The sequence below is a fragment of the Athene cunicularia genome (genome assembly GCF_003259725.1).
Source record: "Athene cunicularia isolate RWA chromosome 20 unlocalized genomic scaffold, athCun1 chr20_part1, whole genome shotgun sequence".
NCBI lineage: Eukaryota > Metazoa > Chordata > Aves > Strigiformes > Strigidae > Athene > Athene cunicularia.
This window is the reverse complement of record NW_020799125.1, coordinates 9,567,283-9,582,866: the sequence shown is the minus strand read 5'-3', so window position 1 is coordinate 9,582,866 and position 15,584 is coordinate 9,567,283.

Genomic DNA, 15,584 nt, shown 5'->3' with positions numbered 1-15,584 from the left:
CGGCGCTCCCGCCCCGAGGAGGGGCTGCGCGGGGAGGCCGAGGTGGCCGAGGGCCTGTCGGCCTCCGCCTGCTGGGTAAACCCGGCCAGAATCGGGCCTGCTCGCTCCCTCACGCCTCGGCACCCCTCAGGCTGAGCTCTTTGTCTCCTTGGAGCTCGCTCCCACACGTAGGGAATCCTTGGTCCGTGCGACCCGACCGCAGTGGGGCGGGCTGGGCATCCCTGGCAGAGCCGTTCCGCCTGGGAAGTGCAGCAACTTCAGCGTTTTGGGTTTTCTTGCCGTTTCTCACTTACGTTCGCTGGCTGAACCTCACACTAAGGGCCACAGGCAATGGGTGCTATTCTGTGCACCTTCCCATAAATGAAAGTTCACAAATGCTTTGAATTGCAAGGCCACCTTTAAACACTGTTTTAATGGTGTCTCCTCCCTACAATTTAAATTGCATGTTTTTGCTGAAAAAAGCAAGATCCTTATCGGCTAGGTAACTTATGCAATGCAAGTGTAATAAACGACATTAACTAGAGAAATGGCAGGAGAGCATTTCTGGGGCATGAGGAAAAGTCTAGCTTCATCTCCAAGACGGAATCCATGGAAAAAAGAGCTCAATTTTATAACACATGTAATCCTTTGGCTAAGAAATAACCAAATCCACAGCCCCGCGCCCCCAGCTCCCAAGACTCAAGTTTATAGCAGCACCACTTGTCAAAGCATTATTACTGGGGCTGAAAGGCACTCTCAAATTTTCTCTTACATTTTCAGATACAATCCTGGTCCTGTCAAAGTCACTGTCAGATTCATTTTCGGTGATGGAAGGACTTCATTAGTTTCCTGCTTAGTCTTGGTCCAAAGGTTAATTACTTTGGAAAGTCAGGAGGAAAATTACTTGGCACCCGTGAGTAATCTTAAGCTGCAAACACTGATTCAGCTAGATCAGTTGTTGTCATCTCTCCCTCTTGTTTTTTTCATTTTATAGGTAAAACTTGATTTTTCCCCTGATCTTCCTAGCCCCTCTTTTCCCAGTTTCCATCTGGACCATTCCCAGTGTTCTTGCTGTGCCCTTGGGAGTGCTGATTCATGGCAGAGTTACTTGTATTCAGTACTCCTTTCATGTATATCCACATATAATACTTGGTTTTTAGAAGTGTGCTGTTGACACCTCTCGTTTATTTGCCTGCTGTACCTCCTTTAACCTTCTCATCTTGCTGCCTACTCTGGCTCGTCCTGCCCACATTGTCAGAGCTCATGCCTTCCACTTCCAGTGAGGTGCACCCAGCTCACTTCATACCTCAAATTTCTCCAGATCAAATTCTGATCATCACCTCTGAAGTGCCTGCAACCCTTCTTAGCTGGGTATTTTTGGACTGTGCATTCTGCATCACAATATCCAGGTAGAGCAATTCAGCACTGTGTAGTCACAAAGGTGAAAACACCACCCTCTGCTTTTACAGAGCATGCTGCAAGTCCTGCGGCTGGGTCGCTGGTGGGCCAGAGGCCACTGAGAGACAATTGTGTTAATAATACAGTTCATTCTTCTGTGAGCTTCTCTTACTTGCAGTCCTCATAGTCCTTGTATGCCTGGTTTGGTGGGAGACAGAAGCAATGCATCCTGCAGATTCTCCAGGCACAGAAGAAGGGTGAAGGCTGGAACTAACACCAAACCTCAGCTCTGAAACATGTTGCAACAGCATCAAGTTTTTCAAAGTGTCACCTTTCAGAGGAAGAAGTGCACATTCGCTTGTGATGCAGCTCAAAGGATCTGGGACAGGAGATTCAAAACTCAGTGAAACTACAGCCTTTATCTCGGGCATGGGCTCAATCCATGAATAAAGATTCTGGTCAACACAGAGACTAGCCTGTCTGGCTTTCCAGTAGAAAAAGCACCGGTTTGCATTTTTCTGAAGAGACACATTTCAAGTAAATAACTGTGAAGAAGTACAAATGGTATTTGGCTTTAGCACCTGGTCAGCATTAACCCTGTCGTTGCTCTGCGTAGGGCAGAATGGCTGCGCTCAGAGCATGCTTCTTGGCATGCTCACGGTGAGCTGCAGGCACGCATAGAATAACACCACAAGGAAGGAAATCACAGGATTCTGCTCCAAAAAAAGGAGACAGCTCATGACCAAGATGGAGTCTTGTCATTAGAGGAGTGGTTCATTACAAGAACTGAGACCTGTGCTCTTCCCTGGCTACATAATAGGCTTCACCTTTAGAAGAAGCCTCTCTGCAGACAGCTGAGGTGTACAGGGACAGTTTATTCATGGTTTTTGTGACTGCTTTCACTACAGAGAGAGGATTTCAGTCTTCAAAATGCTTTTCTAACATTAAATTTACTTAGCATCAATAATAGTTAAAAGAATGAGAACAACCTCATTGTCAAAGATGGCCTGTTGCCGAACAAGAAGGGCTGGGTCTGCTCCCTGTGCGAGCAGGACCATTACAATAAGTTGTTCCCAGCAGATGGCACAAGTGCCTGAGCTGCTTCAATTGCTGCTTTCAACAGCAAGGTACCTGCCCTCAGGTGTCCGGCTTCTTGCACAAGAAAAGTGAACCCGAGTTCTGTAGCAAAATATTATTTAAATTGATAAAATTCATCCGGAAATAAAATCATGATGAGTTACTCAATTTTTGTAATTTTTTCCCGTCATTTTTGCTGAAAGCAATGTCTCAGATGATGTGGATACCAGAAGCAAACAGTTGATGGCACTGCACGATCACTGTCCCTGCAACTGAGGTCCTGCCCGGCTATCCAGCAGTCTTTCTCTGGATGAAAAAGGAGGATGTTAACGCTTTCATGCTGTAGGAAAAACACTCACAAAATGTCATCTACTAAGTATATTTTATTTCTTGATTCTTCTGTTACGCATTTTCTCTACCTTCTCCTCTATGTATGAGAGTCTACAGCCTGGACGTTTCAGTTGTTTCACTAGATAATGCATGAGGTGACAGATCCCAAATGGGATTAGCATAGTGGTTTATGACAGCAATCACGGCTGGCCTGCTGGAACTGATGGCTGGGATGTCTGCAGAAGCCTGGTCAGAGTATTAAGAGTTTCATCATTTGTCAGTCAGTGCTGGTTGTGGTGCTGCCTTGAATTGTACTTGGTGGAGATGAGAAGGAGGCTTGTCAGAAAGCAACACGGGACACAGAAAGGGAAAACAATCAGTATTTTTCAAATGAACATTTCTGCAACAGGAAATTTAAAAAGTCCCACGGGAAGAATTTATACATTTCATGTCTGTCTTGTATTTTCTCTGTACCTAAGCTGCTTGTGACATTACAGACAGCTGTGATGAAGTTAAAACTAGAATTAAGTTAGTTAGAATTAAACTTACAACCAAACTGGGATCAGGGATAAACATCTTGCATAGGCTTATTAATAGCATTATTATTAGCTTTAATTAAAGCGACATTTAAAGCAAAGAGCAGCAGGTTTTCCTCATGGTCCCTGCCAGCTAAATGCTAGACTAAATAATACTTTGTTTGGGCACCTTTCAGTTCTTCCTTCTGTCCAAGGAATGCAAGTGGTTTAGTACAGCTTTCCTATTAAATGCAATTTGGACTGAAGTCAAATAGCTATTTTAATTTGAAGGTGTTTAAAGGTCCGAAGGTGACTTAGGGAACACATTTGAGACCATAATTGCAAATCGGCAAAGCAACATTTAAGAAGTAACTGCAGCAGCATGAAAATATAAATGACCTAAATAGTATAAAATAGTATGATGGGAAATATGGGCAGAACAAATGTCTTGGATGGGATAGGAATTCAGCTCCAGGAATGCAGTTTTGGCAGTAGTGTCCCAAAGAGTGAATGCTATTTCTGGGGAAATGCACTGAACTCTGGGTCATGAATTAAACTCAGGTAATTATGTTCAGCTCGTAAATAGTGTCAGTGCAAAAAAACAAGCGTAAATGGAACAGGATAATAATGCTGCAAATTTTGTAGCTTTTGAGACCTCCTGAGTTGTCATGTACATCTGATGCCAGGTAATGCCTAAAAAATTTCAAGCCAAGAAACACATAGCAAGCCCTTAAAAGCTGCCAACTTAATGACCTTAAGGAAATCCAGTTTCAAAGCAGCACGTTAAGAGAGGTTTGAAGAGTTAAATTCCCAAACCCCGATCTTCATTTATTAGCTGTTTCTGACAAGCACTAAAGAAAGGCAAATTCTTGGTATTTTGAAATTACATGGCAAGCATTCATTTCATAGGAAACTCTGATTCTTAGGAAATACCAATACTATCCCATTTCCTGATTTCTCGTTCTTTTTCTCTCATGGTATTTATTACCAGTCTGCTGTGCAGATCTTCCAAGCCAGTGTCAGCTCCAAGGCTTGGCTGCCTGGGGCTTGCAGAGATCCAGCTTCTTCACAACCAGCTATTTCCAGGTGCCTTTGAATTGTGATTTCTGCTAGAAAAGTAGCTATGGAAGAAATATACTTCTGGGTTGTAATGCGAGTTAGATCTGTTAAGATTTTGATAACGTTTCGTTCCTCAGTGGGTACAGGTTCTTGATGGGGTGATGCAGCCAAAGGAGAAACCTCTATTTGGCAGAAGGGTGGATCCATTTGGGGTTTGGTGAATTCAGCTTAGACGAATCTGGGCCCCTTATGACAAATATGGGCAAAACCTCTCCCTAATACATGGAGTGGTAGAGCTCCTTCTTTGGTATAAAGCCTAGGGGAGCTGGGCATGATGTTTGTCTCTAGGGAAAGGCAGCTTCTCTCACAGCAATATGTATCTGTTTCAGGCCATACTTACAAGTCTGGCCTGGGTTTTTTGGTGTTTGCTTTGCTCTTTTTAAATAGGAACTATCTGAAGGCCTAAACATCTGCAGCTTAAAGAACTATACAAGATGCCTAGAGCCCTGAAGAGTTTCTTTATAATTGGAATAAATGCATGAAATATTTAGCTTTCATCCTGTGCAAACCCTGACTTTCAAAAAAGAATTTACAGCATAGGATGAAGTTTTATCTGCTCCTAAATAGGACAACATTCTCTCTCCTTCCATTTCTGCTCTGAATCTCAAATTCTGGTGTGCAGTGAATCAGTTGCAGAAGAGGAGATGACCATTCCTACGCCTCCCTGCACAAATGACTCTCAAAAACTTGACTTTTCTCAGGGAAGTCAAGGTGAGAGCTCTGAAGTAGCACATCTCCAACTGAATTTTGGTGCTTTATTCTGGTTTGTTGTTCAAGGTGTCTTTTTCTTAATAAGCACCTGCCACTAGACCATTAATAGCTTAACAGTCCACAGCTTCCAAGGAAGTATCTACCAGCAGTCAGAGCTGGAAAATAATTTAGAGGATGGAATAAGCCTGATAAAAGGATTAATAAATCACAGCACTGAGAGCTGTAAGTTCAGTTTTGCCTGACACGGGCACTAAGGATTATTTCATATATTCACTGCTCTTAATTGCTTTTTCTCCCCAGAAGTTTCATGTGCAGCTCTGGGATAGGCTTTCTAGAGCTTTCCCAAACAAACTGAACTACATTTCTTCCTAATTTATATTTAAACTCTTGTCCTTACAGCAGACTCTTGTATTTGAGGTATACTGATTGGGTTGATAAACACAGAGTGTATGGGGGTGACACCTTCTCTCACTTCTGTCATGGCAAAAGTGGAATATTTTTGCAGAATAAAACTGTGCACAGTTCCAACCTAGCTCTGCTATTCCACTTTTCTTGGAATTGTTCCATTTGTTTTTCTGAAAATGAAGGTCTGTTTTTACTCCTGCCACCTGCTATTTCCATATGAAAAAGCTGTTTTGTTATAATGAAGGTACCATTTCTCCCAAGGGCGAACTAAGGACATTTCATCACACTGATCTTCCTGAAATTTCAGTAAGGAAATTCAGTACGTTACTAGATTTGGTCTACTTTTTCACAAAGCTGTAAAGCCTTTCAAGGAAATCTCAAGTTCTGTCTGTGGGTATTTACAAAACAAAATGTCATCTCTCTGCCGAACTGTAAGACAGTCTGATCTGGCAAAACAAAAAAGAGAATCCAAAACCAAGATTCACTTCAGCTTTGAGGCTTATCTAGTGACAAGCATTGGGAAACCAGGGTATGATCTCCAAGCACAGACCATATTTTTGTCCCAGGCACAAGTGAAGAACACTGTGACAAAAAAGTTTCTTCATGGTGACCTCTTGATGGTGGACAGTTGAGGTCACCTGAGGTTTGTCTTCTGTGCAAGTCAGCTTTTTGCAGATTCACTTGTGCTTTTTAATAAACAATTTAAACTGCCCTTTGACTCCAGGAGAAACTCTCCAAATGAGTCATCTTTGACACTCACCTTTTAATGAACCCTTTAACATCATGAGCACTGTTCCCCAACAGTGTGGGTTAGTCCTACTTTCCAGGAGAAGAGCAAGAAAAAAGTCAGTGGGCTGATCATGGTTCACCTGAGTTTCCTCAGGAGGATTCCTAGGCAAGAATCAGGGAAAATTGATCTTAGCATTTGTATGGATGGGAAAAAAAAAATCCATCAGACAGCGTACACTGAAGAACACAAGACACTCAGGAGTTTCGTATGTTGTTAGTTTGACATTGCGGGCCTGGATGCACTGCAGGAGGTACCCAGCTGGCTGCCCAAAGGCTTCAGAGCGGGTAAGGGCAAGTGGGTCTGCCCTGGGTCACCTGCTGGACTTTTGGCTGTGCCTCAGGTCACCTTTTCAGAGCAGTGCAGATACAAACATGGAATCAGAAAAGATTGCCACAGTTACATAGCTCCTTTCAGCGCTGTATCACTTCTCCTGGTAGCCTGGCATTCCCCTGGGCTGAGATATACGCTTTGCTTTGCCCAGGGTTAATAGGTGTCATTAGGGATGAAAATGAACAGTCTGCATTGAAGGCTGAAGAGAAGACACAGCTGAATTTTTGCTGAAATTCCCAGAAAGTTACCAACTGTCACCAGATCTCTGGCCAGGGTGCTACAGCTGATCTGAGACTATCCAGGTTCAGAAAAACTTTTTTTTTTTTTTTTTTTTTTTTTTTTTACTCCTTTAGGTTCTTGCCTAAGGTAAATCCTGCAGGAATAAGGATTGGGGCCCATAACAGCCTGAGGCTTTCTTGAAAATCCCAGCTGAGACTTCCCTATTCATAGTAAAAATCTGCCTGATTCTGCAAAACATCTTTACTTCAGGCATGATTCATTTATTGAACACTCACAGATCAGCCAAAGGCCAGGACAGTATGTGTCCTGGGAATGTGTTAATGCATTTACCCTTTGATTGCCACAATATTATCTAATTATGTTAATGCAAGCTGCTTTGGAACACAAAACCCCTAATAAAGAAAACTGTGGTAAAGAAACACTGAAATGAAAACAGCAGAAGATGGCTGCTCAAGCTGGGTGAGTTTGAGATGCAAAGGGATAACAAAACCATCATAAACACATACCTAAATGTTTTTCAATCATAAATGTATCGAGGAATGAAGTAATCTGTAGTTGTAGCTCCAGGAACTGAGACAGAGTGTGTCTTTTTGTTTTAAATCAAGTTTTTGCTAGATTTCTTGCAGGAAGCCTTGCAAAACTGCTGTGAGCCCTCAAACTGCAAGTGCTACCAGCAACTCGATGTCCCAGAACTGCGCTCAAACCTGCAACCCACCCACTGCAGACAGAGGAGAGGCAAACTCAGTGGGGCAGGAGAGAGAATAACTTTTAACAGAATAACTGATTTGGCTGGAAAACAAAGATGAGCTTTTGAGCACATATGCCCTTCTTTAGGCCTTGTGGTATTGTAGCTGTGATGGTGTGAGGAAATAAGGAATCTGGACAGATGGATCTGAAGAAGAGCTTCTATATCTCAAAGATGGTCTTGCTTCATTTATTATTAATATAACTTAAACCAGAGTACAGCAACACTACAACATGAAAGCAAAGTGATACAGGAAAGCCAAATTTCATCATTAATAAGCACCTCAGAGTAACATTATGGAAGAGTAGGAAGACAAGTATTTCTGCTCTTGCCAAGCTGGTGTAACCACATGATCTGCGTGTGGTGGGTCATACAAGGTTCAGTGTCAAGTTGCTTTTCTTCTCCTGTTCCTCATTTGTGGTTTAGTGGCTTTGCTCAGCAAGTTGCAGTGATGCAAGTTTCTATACACACATACACTGTACCGTGCCCACTGTTTCTCCCTTCATTTAATTGCTTTGCCATAATGTCCAGAAGGTTTTGTGATCCTGCATGCAACTCAGGAGAAAGTTGTGAACAGCTCACTAAGAGGAAAGAAACAGAAAATGGCTCAAGCATGGCTTGTGATCCTTCCACACAAAAGTGTTTTTGAAACAAACACCTCTCCAGTGTCCTGATACCCACAGGGCCTTCCTCAGCCCACATTTAACCTCCTCTACATCTCCCATTCGTGGCTAGCTCTTCTAGTCTGAAAAATCCTTATGATGATCGACCATATCTCTGCTTGTATGAAGCTTTCTCTGGAGTATTGTATTAGGGCTCCCATATTTCTCATCTCCATTTTTTCCTGCACGTGGACTATGCCATAGCACGATACATCTGATACAACCCAAGCAAAATAGCTTTGATAGACATGCACCGTGCGTCAGTACTGAGCGAGCACACACCTCCTTCCTTTTCAGGGTCTGCCAGACAGGCTGCATGTGTACCCTGGGGCCGCTCTGAATGCACCTCTAACACATGATTGGGATTTTGGGCTGCTCAGAAACACTGGAAAAAAAGCCTCAAAAGCCCACTGCTCCATTTCCTGCTCTAAGTACACTCCTACACATAAACTCAGATTTTTTCCCGATGATTAGGGAAACCAAGAAGGCTGTGGTTCTGTGACATACCCAAACCTGCCTCATTCCTGGATCAACTCAGTTGCCACTCAGTTGTTATTTCTTCTCTGTCAGAGCAGTAATTCAATAACACATACCAGGAACCAGCCAACATGTCCAATAAGGGAACAGAAACAATCTAATGTGATTCATGATCAGTCACAACTAAGCAACAAAGCTATTTTTTTGGCATTCATTCCTGGGATTAAGGATTCAAGAAAAAAATTATATTCTTGATAAGATTCAAAGAAAGTAGAGGAGTGTGAAACCTACTCACAGACAGAAAGGAAGGCAAACGAATCCAGGACATCATTTTCTATAAGTGGCCCACTGAACTCCTGGACAAGGAAGGAAAAAATGTGTCCTAGCACCGCGGCCATCCCAGCAGCCTGGGGTCCTGAGACCCCCTGGCCCTGCTCGGCCACAGGGGAGATGGGAGGAGGAGCAGAGCCCAAAGTGCCTCCTCCAGTCCCTGACATTTAAGGCACTGTCCTGGTTCAGTTAGTATAGGGTTAAGTTTCCCCAGCAGAGGGGGAAGGGATCTCCAGGCGGGTTATTCATACCAGCTGACATCAGGTCCGAGCGCAGGAACTTTTTTCTTTGTGGCTTTGGTTGCGGGGAGCACGAGGCTGTCTGTAACCATTGCGGTATTTCTCTGTATATCTTTTGTCTTGTTTACTGTTATTGCTGTTTATTGTTGTTATCATTGCTACTGTTGTTGTTCAGATTGCTTATTACACAGTTGTATTAAATTTCTTCTTATCTCAACCCGGGGTTTGTGCCCTACTTGTGTCCAAGGGTGGGGGTGGGACCACGGCAACGTGGTCTCCTGTCCTGGCAGGGCTTAAACCAACACAGGCACACACTCTGTCTCTGTTTTGTGGTTAAACACTGCTGGGTGAAAAAGCCTTCCCTGGCTTGGCAAAGTGCTGCTGATAGTCTTGTCAGTACCAAGAGCAGGGGACTCTGGCAGGGAAGCACATCAAAACAGTGATGTGGGACAGGCTGCCAGAGTGGGGGGAAGCGTGGCTGGCAGCAAGCACCCCAGCAAGGTCCTATAGCCTCAGCTTGAAGGCGCCAAGATGTGTCCAGAGCCGTGCTGAGGACGAGACAGGACTGTGAGAGATGCCTGGGGCCAGAAGCACCTCGGAGGATGAGAGAAGGTGCTGACCCACCCTTCAATGCAGGGACAACCACGCACTCCTGCCACCTGCTGCTTGCCAGCCTGTGAGCCCTGCCCCAGGGCCAGCTGGGTTTTCCTCCCCTCCGAGAGCAGCAGGAAGGTGATGCCATTGGGAGCATCTTTTGCTCCCCTTCCCTGGGGACCCTGGGGCTGGGATCAGCTGGAGTGCTCCCCCCTCCACCTCTGCAGTGAATGCACTCGCTGGCCTTTCCTCCCCCCACCCCAAGAACCATCGACCATTGGGAGTCACTGCGGCCACATCCCAGGGCGAGAGGTGCTGGGGGAGCTGGGGCAAGTGGGGAGGGAGGGGGAACATCCAGTAGGAAAATGCCAGCAGAGATGGAGGACGGCAGCACGAGGGGGTGACCCACACCAGAGCACCTCAAGAGGAATGTGTCCCGTGGGGAGGATTCAGGGCACAGAGAGTTCATGGAGGAATCTCCCGTGAGAGGGACGCCTCGTGGAGCAGAGCAATGCTTCGACCCCGGTAGGAAAGAGCAGCAGACTGACTGAAAATGCCCATTGCCTTCCTCCTGCCGTGACAGTGGGACAAGGACACAGAGAAATCAGGAACAAAACTGGGCTCGGGAAAAAGGGAGGGCTGGAGGGAGGTGTTATTGCACTGCAGTAACACTTCTCACTGTCCCACTCTGACTGTTATGTGCTGGTTTTCTTAGTGTTTGAATTAAAGTGATGGTTTTTCCTTTTCTTGCACTAACGGCTCTGTCTTTTGCCTGTAACCATAACGGGTATGTTACCCCTCTCTGTCCTTCTCTAGATTCTTGAGCCTTTTGATTGCTTTTCTCCTTCCCAGCGCTGCGGGGAAGTGGTGAGCGAAGGGCTGCGTGGCGCTCAGTTGCTGCGTGGCGCTCAGTTGCCCTCTGGGCTCAAAGCACGAGAGCTGGCTGGCAGCAGGGTGCCAGAAAGAGCAGGACTCCCTGCGAGGGAGTGGGGTTTCCCTTGGGGGTGAGAAGCAGAAACAGCCCCAGCTTAGTCCTGCAGCCACCCTGGGCTGGGAGCGCTCAGGGACAACCTTCGGGCAGCAGAGCTGGGCTGGGGGATGGACCCACGGCCGGGCTGAGGCCCTGCCATGAAACCGCTCAGGGATGGGCGCTGGGGCAAGGGGGTACAAGCTCATAATGCAGCTCTGCAGACTCCTTGAAGAACCGGTGATGGTGGCAGGACTGCGCCCAAAGACCTCTTCAGTCAGTCCTATAGTTCTGACATTCACTTCTATATTTCAGCACAGAAGTGTGTCTAATTCATCTCGAGGGATAACGTAAAAATTCCCCTGCGCTGCCCGTGAAGCTGCAGCCCCTTAAGGTGTTCTCACCCCCCTGCACAGCTGGCCCTGCAGCTCTGATGTCAGAGCCGTGGGATGTCACGGCCCATGTTCCAGCTGTGGGTTCCAGTGCCTGGCAACGGGCACAACCCAAGCAGCCCTCTGCCCTGACAGCAGCCCCTCTGCCCTGCTCCCAGCCCAGACCTTGTGCCCTGATCCCAAAACCTCACAGCCACAACCCAGTCCTTGTCCGCTGTTCCCAAAGCCTCATCTCTGCCCGGGTGCTGCCATCTTGGTGGCACCCGAAGAAGAGAAGGCACCAGTGCTGCCGGAGCTGCGGGCACGCTCCACAGAGGTGGGCACCTTGACACTGCCCGGGCAGTGCGGGGATGGTGCGAGGTGGGGACACCACTCTGGGAAGATCGGGGGGCTGGGAACTTGGCTCACGCTCTGCAGCCAACCCTGCAAGGCCCTGGGCTGGGAGAAGCCCTTCTGGGCCGCTCATCCCCTGTGGAAATCGAGCATCCCTCCCTGGGGGGACACATCCTTGGAGCATTCCAGGGCACCCGCTCGGAGCTTGTGCCGGAGGGATGCTCGCCAGGTGCAGCTGGGCTCTGCCTGGAGCCTGAGCCGGTGCCTCCTCTGCCCCTTTCCAGGCTACACCATGAGAGCTGTGCCATGCCCAGAGAGCAGCAGAGAGGGCGAGAGCTGCATGCACAGAACAAGGAACTTCTGTGCACCAAGAGAGACGCAGGGACAGGGTCTGTATGTGGTGGGGCCGGGGTCTGTGCCCGGTGTCCCACGGGGCAGGGAGCAGGGACGCTCACCTCTGCCCTTTCTTTTCCTGCAGATCCACAAGACACTGCCGCTTCCCAAGCTGCTGAAGCAGCAAAAGCACGAGGTCCACCGGCTGCAGAAGCTCATCCATCAGGACCAGTAAGTGCCGGTGGCCAAGGAGCTGCCCAGCCTCCAGCCACTCCTCTGGGGCTGTGCCCAGCGCCCCATTGCCCCACGGCTCTCCCCGGGCGGCGAGAGGGGGCAGGGGTGCCGAGCCCCGTGTCCCACAGCTCCGCTCAGCTGGCCGGGGCACCACCAATGGACTTTTCTGCTTGGCTTTCGACTTAGGGTCTGGAACCTTGTGCTGGAGGCTTTGGGAACACCAGCCAGCAGCGGGGAAGCGGCTGAGGAGATGGAGGTGGAGATGGAGATCGACCCTCCAGCAGCAGCCCAGGCACGTTCTCCCCATTCCCTGCCTGCAGTAGTGGGCGGCTGCCTGCTGCCGTGCAGGGGCTAGGGTGGGGGGGCCATGCTGCAGGGACACGGCGCTTGGTCCCCTCGTTCTGGTGGCACAACCGCTACCGCCGCGCTGCCCTGAGCACCTGTCCACTTTGGGAAGCGAGCGATTCCTTAGGGCCGGGCAACCCAAGTCGAACCCTAAGCCCAGCCGGGGCTTAGCGCTGGTGGCAGAGTCCCACTCTCCCCAGCGTGTTCCAGGGCTGTGGCAAATACCATGACCATCAGCAGTCTACCTGAAATGACCGTGACGCTTTCTTTTCTTGCAGGGCACTTGGACCCGTTGGAGGGGCTGAAGGGAACCTGTATATAAGTTTTATAGTTTCATTGGTTTCTTTATTCTTCTGTAAATATGTTGTGTTCTTCTGTAAATACGTTGTTGTTAGGTTAATGGTTGGACTAGATGATCTTCAAGACCTTTTCCAACCTAGACGATTCTGTGATTCTGTTTTGGAGCTGTGATAAGGCTCCTCACTATCCTACTCTCTCTGTTATGTGAGGGTTTTGTTTGAATTAAAGTGATGATTTTTCTTCCCCTAACGGATCTGTCTTTTGTCTGTGACCATAATGGGCGAGCCACCCCTCTCTGTCCTTCTCTCGATTCTTGAGCCTTTTGATTGCTTTTCTCCTTCCCAGCGCTGCGGGGAAGAGGTGAGCCAAGGGCTGCGTGGCGCTCAGTTGCTGCGTGGCGCTCAGTTGCCCTCTGGGCTCAAAGCACGAGAGCTGGCTGGCAGCAGGGTGCCAGAAAGAGCAGGACTCCCTGCGAGGGAGTGGGGTTTCCCTTGGGGGTGAGAAGCAGAAACAGCCCCAGCTTAGTCCTGCAGCCACCCTGGGCTGGGAGCGCTCAGGGACAACCTTCGGGCAGCAGAGCTGTGCTGGGGGATGGACCCACGGCCGGGCTGAGGCCCCGCCATGAAACTGCTCAGGAATGGGCGCTGGGGCAAGGGGGTACAAGGGATCTGCTCGTGACGCAGCTCTGCAGACTCCTTGAAGAACCAGGGATGGCGGCAGGACTGTGCCCAACACCCTCTTCAGTCAGTCCTATAGTTCTGACATTCACTTCTGTATTTCAGCACAGAAGTGTGTCTAATTCATCTCGAGGGATAACGTAAAAATTCCCCCGCGCTGCCCGTGAAGCTGCAGCCCCTTAAGGTGTTCTCACCCCCCTGCACAGCTGGCCCTGCAGCTCTGATGTCAGAGCCGTGGGATGTCATGGCCCATGTTCCAGCTGCGGGTTCCAGTGCCTGGCAATGTGCACAACCCAAGCAGCCCTCTGCCCTGCCAGCAGCCCCTCTGCCCTGCTCCCAGCCCAGGCCTTTTCCCCTGATCCCAAAACCTCACAGCCACAACCCAGTGTTGTCCACTGTTCCCAAAGCCTTATCCCCACCTGGGTGCTGCCATCTTGGTGCCACCTGAAGCAGAAGACACCTGTGCTGCCGGAGCTGCGGGCACGCTCCACAGAGGTGGGAACCTTGACACTGCCCGGGCAGTGCAGGGATGGTGCTGGGTGGGGACCCCGCTCTGGGGAGCTTGGGGGGCCGCCAGCTTGGCTTACACTCTGCAGCCAACCCTGCAAGGCCCCGGGCTGGGAGAAGCCCTTCTGGGCTGCTCATCCCCTGTGGAAATCGAGCATCCCTGCCTGGGGGGACACATCCTCGGGGCAGTCCAGGGCACCCACCCGGGCCTTGTGCCGGAGGGATGCTCGCCAGGCGCAGCTGGGCTCTGCCTGGAGCCTGAGCCGGTGCCTCCTCTGCCCCATTCCAGGCGACACCATGAGAGCTGTGCCCTGCCTGCAGAGCAGCACAGAAAGCGAGAGCTGCATGGACAGAGTAAGGAGCTTCTGGGCGCCAAGAGAGGCGCAGCGACGGGGTCTGTGTCCAGTGTCCCACGGGGAAGGGAGCAGGACCGCTCACCCCTGCCCTCTCTCTTCCTGCAGATCATCAAGCCACTCCTGTTTCCCAAGCTGCTGAAGCAGCACAAGCACAAGGTCCACAGGCTGCAGGTGCTCATTTATCTGGACATAGCTCGTCTGGGGCTGTGCCCAGCGCCCCATTGCCCCACGGCTCTCCCTGGGCGGCGAGAGGGGGCAGGGATGCTGAGCACCCTGTCCCACAGCTCCGCTCAGCTGGCCGGGGCACCACCAATGGACTTTTCTGCTTGGCTTTCGACTTAGGGTCTGGAACCTTGTGCTGGAGCCTGCAGGGTCAATAGCCAGCAGCGGGGAAGCGGTTGAGGAGATGGAGGTGGAGATGGTGATGGATAGGGAGCAAGAAATGCAGATCGACCCTCCAGCAGCAGCCCAGGCACGTGCTCCCCATTCCCTGCCTGCAGTGGGGGGGGGGCTGCCTGCTGCCAGGCTGGGGCTGGGGCAGGTGGGCCCCGCTGCAGGGACATGGCACTCGGTCCCCTCGTTCTGGTGGCACAACCGCTACCGCCGCACTGCCCTGAGCACCTGTCCGCTTTGGGAAGCGAGCGATTCCTTAGGGCCGGGCAACCCAAGTCGAACCCTAAGCCCAGCTGGGGCTTAGCGCTGGTGGCAGAGTCCTGCTCTCCCCAGCGTGTTCCAGGGCTGTGGCAAATACCATGACCATCAGCAGTCTACCTGAAATGACCGTGACGCTTTCTTTTCTTGCAGGGCACTTGCACCCGTTGGAGGGGCTGAAGGGAACCTGTGTATAAGTTTTGTAGTTTCATTGGTTTTTTTATTCTTCTTCTGTAAATATGTTGTCTTCTTCTGTAAATACGTTGTTGTGTTGTTAGGTTAATGGTTGGACTAGATGATCTTCAAGACCTTTTCCAACCTAGACGATTCTGTGATTCTGTTTTGGAGCTGTGATAAGGCTCCTCACTGTCCCACTCTGTTATGTGAGGGTTTTGTTTGAATTAAAGTGATGGTTTTTCTTCCCCAACGGATCTGTCTTTTGTCTGTGACCATAATGGGCGAGTCACCCCTCTCTGTCCTTCTCTCGATTCTTGAGCCTTTTGATTGCTTTTCTCCTTCCCAGCGCTGCAGGGAAGAGGTGAGCCAAG